This window comes from Poecilia formosa, unplaced genomic scaffold (genome assembly GCF_000485575.1).
Source record: "Poecilia formosa unplaced genomic scaffold, Poecilia_formosa-5.1.2 Scaffold59, whole genome shotgun sequence".
Classification (NCBI taxonomy): Eukaryota; Metazoa; Chordata; class Actinopteri; order Cyprinodontiformes; family Poeciliidae; genus Poecilia; species Poecilia formosa.
In genome coordinates, this window is record NW_006799998.1 from 1,240,677 (window position 1) to 1,250,492 (window position 9,816).

A 9,816-nucleotide genomic window follows, 5' to 3' on the forward strand; every position below is an offset into this window, starting at 1 on the left:
TAGACTCCAACTTGAAGAATTATGTTGCTCAGTTGTTTAATGAAGGAAAACGCGTGATGATCTTCATAAGACACCAGGAATTATATGTTTCCCTAAACTTACCTAAGCTCTTTAAAAAAAAATGGAGCTGTGAAAAATAAGGTTTTATGAAAACCCTAGTTTACTTTGTCAATATACAAAAGTTGAGTCAGTTGGTTAAGTGAGGTTAAAAATGTTTAAAGCTTGCTCCTAAATAACTGCTGCAAAGAGTTGATCTTGGGCTCAACAGGTTTCCAATAAAAACAATTTATGGAATGTTAAACATCACAGTCGGCTTTAAAATCAATCAAACTCCTGTAACTGCTGTATCATCAACGATAACTACCAAGAATCATGGGCAAACAGACAGCTGGATGAAGCGTGTATTTCAGCCAGTCAGCCCCATCGTGTCTGCAGCTGTTAAACATGATTCAAAGGTTTTGCTATTAATTGAAACAAGGAGTGAGCTTCGTTGCAGCAAGTGAACAAGGGAATCTTTGAAACACAGCAACCAGTTCTGCTATGCACAAATCACGCGATTAAGTCTCAGCTCTGTTTACACACATTCCAAGAGGATTAATGTATATTACGTTGGATTTGTATATCCTTTTTATGGCTGCTGAACTGGCTGGTCACATATAGTAGGCTGGCAGAGTACAATATTTACAATTGTTTGCAGTTAAAAATGTGAAAATCTATCAAATGCCAAACCTTAAACAAGACTGCAAATAGATTTATTGGAGTGTAAGCTCAGGAGCCGATCGCTGTCCCAGTCATCATTTAATTCAGCCTCAGCTGACGGTTGGAATCCATCATGGCTGGTAAATTTTCTGTAATTTTCTGATCCAGTACATGAGGCTGAAACTCTTGTAGCTGGAACACCACCTCTGTCTAATCTTTGTCAGATTGTAGTCCATATGAGTTGGATTCATGAGGGACGATGTCTGTCTGACCAGAAGAATTCAGATTAACTTTTTCCACATTAACAAAAACTAGTCTCCACTACTATTCTTCCCATATAGCGCGTGTGTGTGTGTAGGTGTGTGTGCGTGTGTGTGTGTGTGTTTGCGTGGGAGAAAGTTTTTAAAGGTGTATTTATAGTGCTACAAAGCGCTTTTGGTGACACACACCAGGCTCAGCTGTTAGTTTCATCTGCAGGTGTGGTTTAAATAGGAATTGCAAATTAAGATGGAAACACAATGTTGCGTCGTTAAAAACCCCAATATTTTTGCTGGAGGCGTTTTCATATTAAAAGGGATGTTTTTTTTTCTTTCTGCTGTCACCACATGGATGCTCTGTATTTGATTTGCCGTAAAATCTGTGGCTCGACACATTCAGCTGGGATTCCTTATATAGCAAACTTTTTGCCACCTGGCTTGATACATTTTACTTCTTATAGTTACTTTAAAATCTGCTTATTAAAACTTGTGTTCAAATGGACTCTGTCAGCCTGAATGTGAGTGAAAGCCACAGTTTTGACCTGCTCTCTACCTGACAGGTTTAGAAGACTAGACAAATTTCCGAGATACAAATGTAATTTTCCACTGCGCAACAGTCTGAGGTATAATCTGTGGGAACCAAATTATAAGAGCATTATGAAAACAATTCATGATGACACCCGTGTGGTCTGTGAGGCAATAGCAAGAACTGTACTGCATTGTGCATGTTCTTATGTATCCATACGTAACACCTATGTTACAGAATGACAAGTTGGACATCTGTCCCGGTCTTTTCATTTGCAAATCTTAGAAGTGAGGATGAAATTCAAAACTTTCAGCATTAAAACCTAAAAAAAGTCATGTTATAAAAGAGTCACTTCTAGCTCTGTTGTTCTAGAAAAAAAAAAAAGTTTACTGTTGACTCAGATCTTTATTGTGGTAGTTCCAGGTCTTGTCACCACAGCTTCAGAGTCAGCACATTGACACTATTTAAAGAGGTCGTGGGTGTTTAATAGTGTAGAAGCTGCATCAGAAATAGTGCATCAAACTCCTTCTCATTTTCACACTTTGTCACATAACAGTCATACATTTCAGTGTTTGATATTGGGACTTTACATCTTGAGCCGACATGAAGAAGTGCGTGATTCTGGAGAGTAAAGGTGTCCGTTAGCTGCTAGTTTGCTCAGTTTCAGTCAGATTGAATAAAAACTGTATATTAACGTCAATTTTTAAGTACTGCCAAAGGCGCTCAACTGGATGGTGATTTGGACTTAGGCTGGGTCATTCTTCCTGCCTGTGCTAAATAAAAGTGGCCTCTCCTCATGTCGCTGCTTTGTTTCACAGTGTAGATGGAGTGTTATGGGTCAGATGAAATGGTAATTTTCCTCCCTGCAGCTTTTTGCATGTCACATAGTGACTTTTTGCAAAAGTCATTATGTGACTTTTGTCACATAGTGTCTTTGTTCCACATGCTTGCCATGTTCCCCTCAGACCTTAAACAGGGTTTCTTATGGGTTTTTTTTTTTTTACAACTGCTTGCTTTTTGTCATTCTGAATATAAATGCCAGATTTGTAAAGTGAGGAATACATTCTTGTGTTAACAAACTGTCCCATCTGATCTGTGAGTCTCTGCAGCTATACAGAGTTGGCATGAGTTCCTCCCACTTCACAAATATGCACCATTTTGTGTTGGTCTATGACATAAAATCCCACCGAAATGTGTGCTTGTAACACGACACAAACGAACACAACCTCTCTAAATGAAAAGGCCAAACCATGTCACAGGCGTTTTTATTTACTCATGCCTGCACAATAGGAAAGATTTAGCACCCAGCCAGCTGCTGCAGACGACCGTCTAAGAAAAATAAACACTTTTCCATTAGATCTGGTTCGTTTGAAAACAGGCTATGGACAGCAGCATCAAAAACCCGAGGCGACCACAACATAGCTGGTCGTAGCTGATGCAATGAAATGATATTTGTGACAGAGCATAGAAAATAGAACAAGGACATGGTTCAAAAGTGTTGCTGAGGTTCACAGAAAAGAGTCATCAGAGCAGCACTCTGTGTGGCCACTGGAGCAGCACGGATACAATCATGCATTACAAAAGCAATGGGTAGAAAGTAATGGTGTGTGACTGTATTGATGAAAACCACAAAGATACTCTCATTAAAATAATTAATAAAAAAGACTGCATGTGTTTCTGGTTTTGTCCAAAAAGACTGAGTTTATTTTTGAAAATTCCTACTTTAATTTCTCAAAACTAAGGTGGCTGTTTAGGGATTATATTTTTCTTAGGTGGTTCAGAGGTCAGCAGAAAAAGTTCAACAATTATGCTTAATGGAGCTGCTACCTAGAATTTCATTAAACTAAACAGGTTTTTAAAGGGGTTTTTGAAGTGAAAATATCAGAACATTTGATAACACTTTATTTGAAGGGGTGTGCATAAGGCTGACATGACACTGTCAAAAACATGACATAACATCTGTCATGAACATAAAGCAGTCTTTATGAATGTTTATGACAGTTGTCATGAAGTGTCATTCGGTAAATAATGACACTTTTAATGCAAAGTTGCTCTAAACGTTGCATTGAAAGTCCATTAAAATTCCAACTTTGCATTAAATTGTCATAATTTACAAAATCATGCAAAGTTGGCACTAAATGGACTTTTAATGCAACTTTTAGAGCAACATTGCATTAAAAGTGTCATTATTTACCGAATGACACTTCATGACAACTGTCATAAACATTCATAAAGACTTATTTATGTTCATGACAGATGTTATGTCATGTTTATGACAGTGTCGTGTCAGCCTTATGCACACCCCTTCAAATAAAGTGTTACCGAATATTTAATAAAATCTACAGCAGCTAAAAAATAGATCCTGCATCCATTTCTCTGCGCCCCCCACAGAAAAGGCCAGTTTCGAGTCCAATTGCCATGGCTGCTAAGAGCAGAGAGTGAGAGGGCTTGTGTTGTTGAAGAGCACAAACATGCTGCTGTAGAGACGAGAGTGGCTCTGTTGCGTTATCAGCATCTGTTTGAGAAGCAACTGGAAGGGTTTGGAGATGATTGTGCGGTGGGATAAAGTGGGAAATACTGTGTGTGCTTTAACTTCTTCATTTACTGTAAATCGTAAGAATAAAATAAAAATAAATAAAAAACTCTCAGCTTCCTGAGCTCTTCGGAGAAAGGAGAAGGAAATAAAGTTAGAAGAAATTCTCTGCTGACGTAACCACCAGCACATGCAACGTGAAACATTTTCTAACGTGCCTCACTCAGCTCGGCTGATGGTGTAAAGATCCTCTGATCAGATTTCCGTTTATTTTTGTTGACAGTTACGGTGGTAAAAAGCCAACGTGATTCAAATCTCAAATCTTTCCATTTGTGAAATGTGCAACAAAAAAAAATGCTCTTAGCTTAAAAATAGTTTTTAGGTTAAGAAAATAAATGAAAAGTCAGTGAGGAAGATTTGTTTTTTTTCTGCTATTGCATTTCATATTTAATGTAGATCAGAAGGGAATCGAAAAGGTGCAGCTGGATTTTGCTTCATTAATGTTTCTTACTCTTATACAGCCATCTTATCTGCCTGTACCTTTAAAAATATAACTAGAGCTGACGACCTAATTTAGCTCCTGCGTTTGCTGGTGATGCTTTATTCTGCACGTCTGGAATGCAAATAAAAGCAAAAATATTCCTCAGTCCTGACTGAAGTCTTCACTTTGTCTGAGCCTTTTAAAGTTGCCTGGGAGTGGAAAAGAAAACTGCTCTGTGGTTTTGTGAATCAAAATTGGAAATGCACACTTTATGAGGTGAAGAGAAGAGGAACAAGTCTGCTTTCCATCATCAGCACTGGTGCAGCTGCACAGATGTACATGCTATTAGCTACTCTCTCCTCTGTCAAGGCACTATTAATGAGCAATGCGTGCAGGAAGAGTTTCGGTGAGAAACTGAACTGCTAGATGCTAAGAGATACCAACTTGTAAATCAGAAAGTACAATGTAACAACCACCACATCAGGGTCAAAGATGGCGGGTGCATTATGGGATGGGTAGAGGCCAAACCTTTGTAATCTGCTGAAGATGGACTCTTTTATTGTTTCATGTTAGCTTTAACAATGTTTGTGTGCTTGAAGAAACACTCTTTTTGTCGACTTAACGTGTCAAATCCTTCACCCACCACAAGGGGATCACTTCTCAAACTGTCTCCTGCTCATTGTAGTGCATGGTTCTGTCTTCATCTATGAAGTGTTTTAATTAAGTCTATCAGAAGCATTTGCTACGTCATGACGTTAATTCGTCCGGCTTCACAGTTTATCTGACCCACATCTCGCAGAATTCACAGCTTCTTATCGTCGCACGGAGTTGCGGTTCAGATTATAGAGGAATAATCGCTGTCTGAAGGAAGACACTTCCTCCCCACACACCATGTTGGGTCTCCCACAGAAAGCAAGAATGCATCTAAAATCTGCTGCCATCTTGTTCTGGGGCGTTTGAAATAAAAACTTCATTGTGTTACATCAAGGAGATATCTCAACAATTAAGAGCTTGCTGCTCTGTGCATCACAGACTGGAGCATCCCAGAAGCTTGCTTCACTAATCCCTCTGTTAATACCCAGAGCATGAACCTATAAGCTCCCTTATGTTTGTGGTGGAGGGAAGAGAATGACAACATAATTCTCTCAACCCAACAGAAGAGTTCAGCCGGAGCTAAGCTACCGTGTTGCTATTTGAAGAGTGATTTTGTGGCCAACATGGCTTGGGCTGATTCCATTCCCAGTGACACATTAATGAAATAAAGCTTGCCATGTTAAAAAGATAATCCTCCACATTCCGCTGGCAGCCTTATCTAGAATGACCTGAGTCCAAGAAACAGGACAGGGGAGAAAACTGGGCGTAAAAATAGAAAACACTTAAGGGCCACAGAGACAAAATTGATTTTCAGACCTTGGCTCCCCTCCCATTTCAAGTAATCACATTCATAATGATCAGATCAATACCTTTTATACAGAAACACCAAAAGGAAATTCTCCAACAGACTCATTTTGAAATGCCAGATATGTGCAAACACTATTGCAGTAATTATGTTCTCTTGTGAACACAGAAACTGACAGTTTGAGGAAAGAGAACAAAACGTAAGCCACACAAAGGTACAATGGGTGCAGATGTGGGTTTATTTGATAATGTGTGTTTCTGGAAGTACACAATCAGGACCAACACAGGTTCCCCTATTTGTTTTTGTGTTTTTTTTTGTTTTTTGTTTTTTTGGGATGGTTGTTTGGCTTGAGTCTTGAAAGAAAATATCCTTTCAAAACATACACAGTTCACAATCACCCAGAAACTTAGAAATACTCATCTACTAGCAAAAAGATTTAAAATTGTTCTCATTGCATCACATTACAACCACTAAATTTTCTGTGAAGGCCTCAGAGGTTTGTCAGAGAAATCTAGTGAATAAACAGCATCCTGCAGACCAACGAACACAGTTGGTCGGGGCTAAGCTTGGAGAGAAATTTTAAAGGGGAAATAGATTATAGAACAATGTCCCAGGCTCAAAGAGCCCTGCGTAATCAATCATGTGAAAATGGAAAGAGTATGAAAACCTATCAAGACTCAAAGGCTGTCTGAGAATGCTAATCAGAGAAGCAGCAGGAGCTGCAGCATTTCAGTTTAGGTCTGAGAATCTGTGGACAGAACTATTGGATGAAAACTCCACAGATGTTGCCTCTTGTAAAAGAGTGGAAAGGGCAATAAATTGTTGGAAGGAAAAAAGAAAATTAAACATTTTAGTTTATGGATCAGAGGAAACAGAACAAAGAAGATGCTGTGGTCACGGGCAGTGACAGGGAAATGGGTCAGAGTTCACGGGATAGGCATAAACAAAGGGCAATCCAGGAAGAAACCCGTCCAGAGGTTTCAAAGGACTTGAGACTGGGATGGAGGTTCATTTTCCAGAAGGGCAACAACCCGAAACATGCAGCCAGAGCTGCAATACATTGCATGTTCATGTGTTTACATGGCCCAATCAAAGTCTAGATCAGTGTTTCTCAACCCTGGTCCTCACCGCCCCACTGCTCTGCATGTTTTAGATGTGCCTCTATTCCAGAACAACTGATTCAAGTAACTGCATGACCATCAAGTGCTGCAGAAGCCCGTCAATCACCCAGAGATACAACTCAGGTGTGTCGCAGAAGGGAAACACCTAAAACATGCAGGACAGGGGGGCGGTGAGGACCAGGGTCGAGAAACACTGGTCTAGATCTTGTTGAAAATCTATGGTAAAACTGCTTTGCAAAGAGGAAAGCAGCTCCTCACTGTAGATGGTCTATTCTCACTCTGATCTGTAGGGAGTCGTGTTTTTCTACTGTCACCATCATCCATGCAGAAAAATTACTCCAAAGTCAACAATTCAATCAAATCAGCGGGGCTTTTTTTTCACACCTTATAATAATCCAAACTTGTCTGAATAACTGTGATCACGTTTGAATTTGTCGATGTTATTGCATTGGACTGATCAGCTTTCACGTGTAAAAATTAAATCAGTTTGTTTTGTAAAGTGTTTTGAGATTAATTACTAATTAATTNTCAGTTTGTTTTGTAAAGTGTTTTGAGATTAATTACTAATTAATTAATATCTGTTGGAATTTAGAATTATTTTTTATTTTTATTTTTTTATTTTTGCAATAACTGGCTTGAATGGGGATATAATTATCCTGTGCCAAACTTGTAGAGAAATCCTAGAAGATGTGCAACTAGTAATTTAGGACAGGAGGTATTAATTTAAGTTGGCTGAAAGCACATGCCACACCTTATCTTACCGTATCTTATCTTATCTTAAATGTAAAGAAACAACAACAACAACAACAAAACATGCATATGCAAAACATTCTATTTCATTATCACTACCTTGTGTTTGGCAGTCAAAAAAAGGCCAAATACAACATATTGAAATTTGCGTGACAAAATGGCTGAAAGTTATTTTTTGACTGACTTAAATTCAACTATTCCTTCTGTTGTAAATTCTTACAAATACGTAAATTGTAAATTCTTATGATGTGTAACCATGGCAGCAAGACATTGTTTTTACAACTGGCAGCAGCTGATAATAATAGCAGAACCGCAGCCACATATGACAGAGGGGTTGAAAAGAAAGCTTCACAGATGCAGAGCAGGACTAAAGAGCTGAGAGAGTAGGAAGAAGTTCAAACATCGCCTCCATTGATCCTATACTGGGCAAGAATCCTGTCCCAGACACCACTGTCTCTCTGTCCAGACATATTCAAAAAGTGCAGCAAAAGCAAATGATCTGGATTAGCAGTGCTTGGCATCATCCAGTACATGTTACTGTGACATATTGTCTGTTAGCATGTCATGGCTTCCATGAGACGGTCAAACAGCAACAGCCTTCAGTCAGAAGCCCCATCAGATTTGTTGCGAGGCTGACTGCTACCACAGATCGTTCCTGCATCGCCACCCGTAACGACTCTTTGAAGATACTTGGATGATGTGAGTTAAGACTTCATTTAATTTCCATTAGGAATAAACAAAGCATTAATTAAGTTTGAATTTAATTGAAACAGGTGTGGGCAACTCAGTTTCTTCAGTCCCAATGTCCTATATGTTAGATGTTTTACCTGAATTAAATGAACTGCTCCACAACCAGGCTGAGGAGAGGTCATTAAGCGCTCAGCTCAGCAGAGTTTGTCTAAAAAATGAATGATATCACCTCCTGAAGATGAAAAATGTCTAGAAAGATCAAAAAGCTTTGCTCTTAAAATGCATCTAATTATGGAGACAAAAAAGGAGCTAAATCATTGATTTCATCAAGCAACGGGTGTTTGGTGAGATAAAAGCAGCCTCCTTTTGAACCAGAAGCACAAGACGGAGAAATCGCACTCATTCTTAAAGGTCAGTCCAACTTGAAAGTCACAACTCCTCTAATCAGAGTGCGAAAAAGATGAGCAAATTACAACTCTGTAATTTACAGTTTAATACAAAGGAGGTTGCTCTGTACCCAAATTAAGGTGAGATGAAAGTGTAATGATGGCTGTGGGGAACATTTGACATGTGTTTGGAACATTTTTATGGGCAGTTGGGTTGCTGATGGACCCACAGTCGTAGCTGTAAAACTAATGAATGTTTGATTTCTTTTCATAAAGGGATATTTTAAAATACTTATTAAAGAAAGTTAAAAATATAAAAATGAACTTATGAGTGGTGTTATTTTGGAAAACCTTTCAAATTAAAACTACTTTATGCATGTGAGTATACCTTCATAACAGCACTTACACTTATTTGATGTATGATTATACAATTTGATTTAGGTATAATAATTGATCTTAGTGTCTTTGGGTTTTATCATGATGCCATAGGCTCTCCCCACATGTCTATGGACATTTTGCAAAAACAAAAAAATATATACATATTTTTATACATATATATATATATAATTTCAAAGCAACTTAATTTTGAGCACAGCAGCTTTCTGCATGAAAACAACTTGGTGTCCACAGAGATGGTTTTGTTGGGGATTTTTTTTTTTCTATGCGCATGTCAATTTGAGCTGACTGTTGCCATTAATCTTAAAGATATGATTAAAAAGTTAATGGCTGAGAAAGTGTGGAACTTAAATATTCTGAGAGGAAATTCTGCTCATCATATGGATTGAGACAGATTTATGAACTGGAGCAAAAATGTATCTGCTTAACAAAACGTATATAGAGTAGTTATTGTGACCTTTGTCCACACAGCATAATATGTTCAACCTCAATCAGATTGGATGGAGGGCGTCGGTGAATGTCAATTTTGAAGTCTTGCCACAGATTCTTAATTAAATTTAGGTCTGGCATTTGACCTG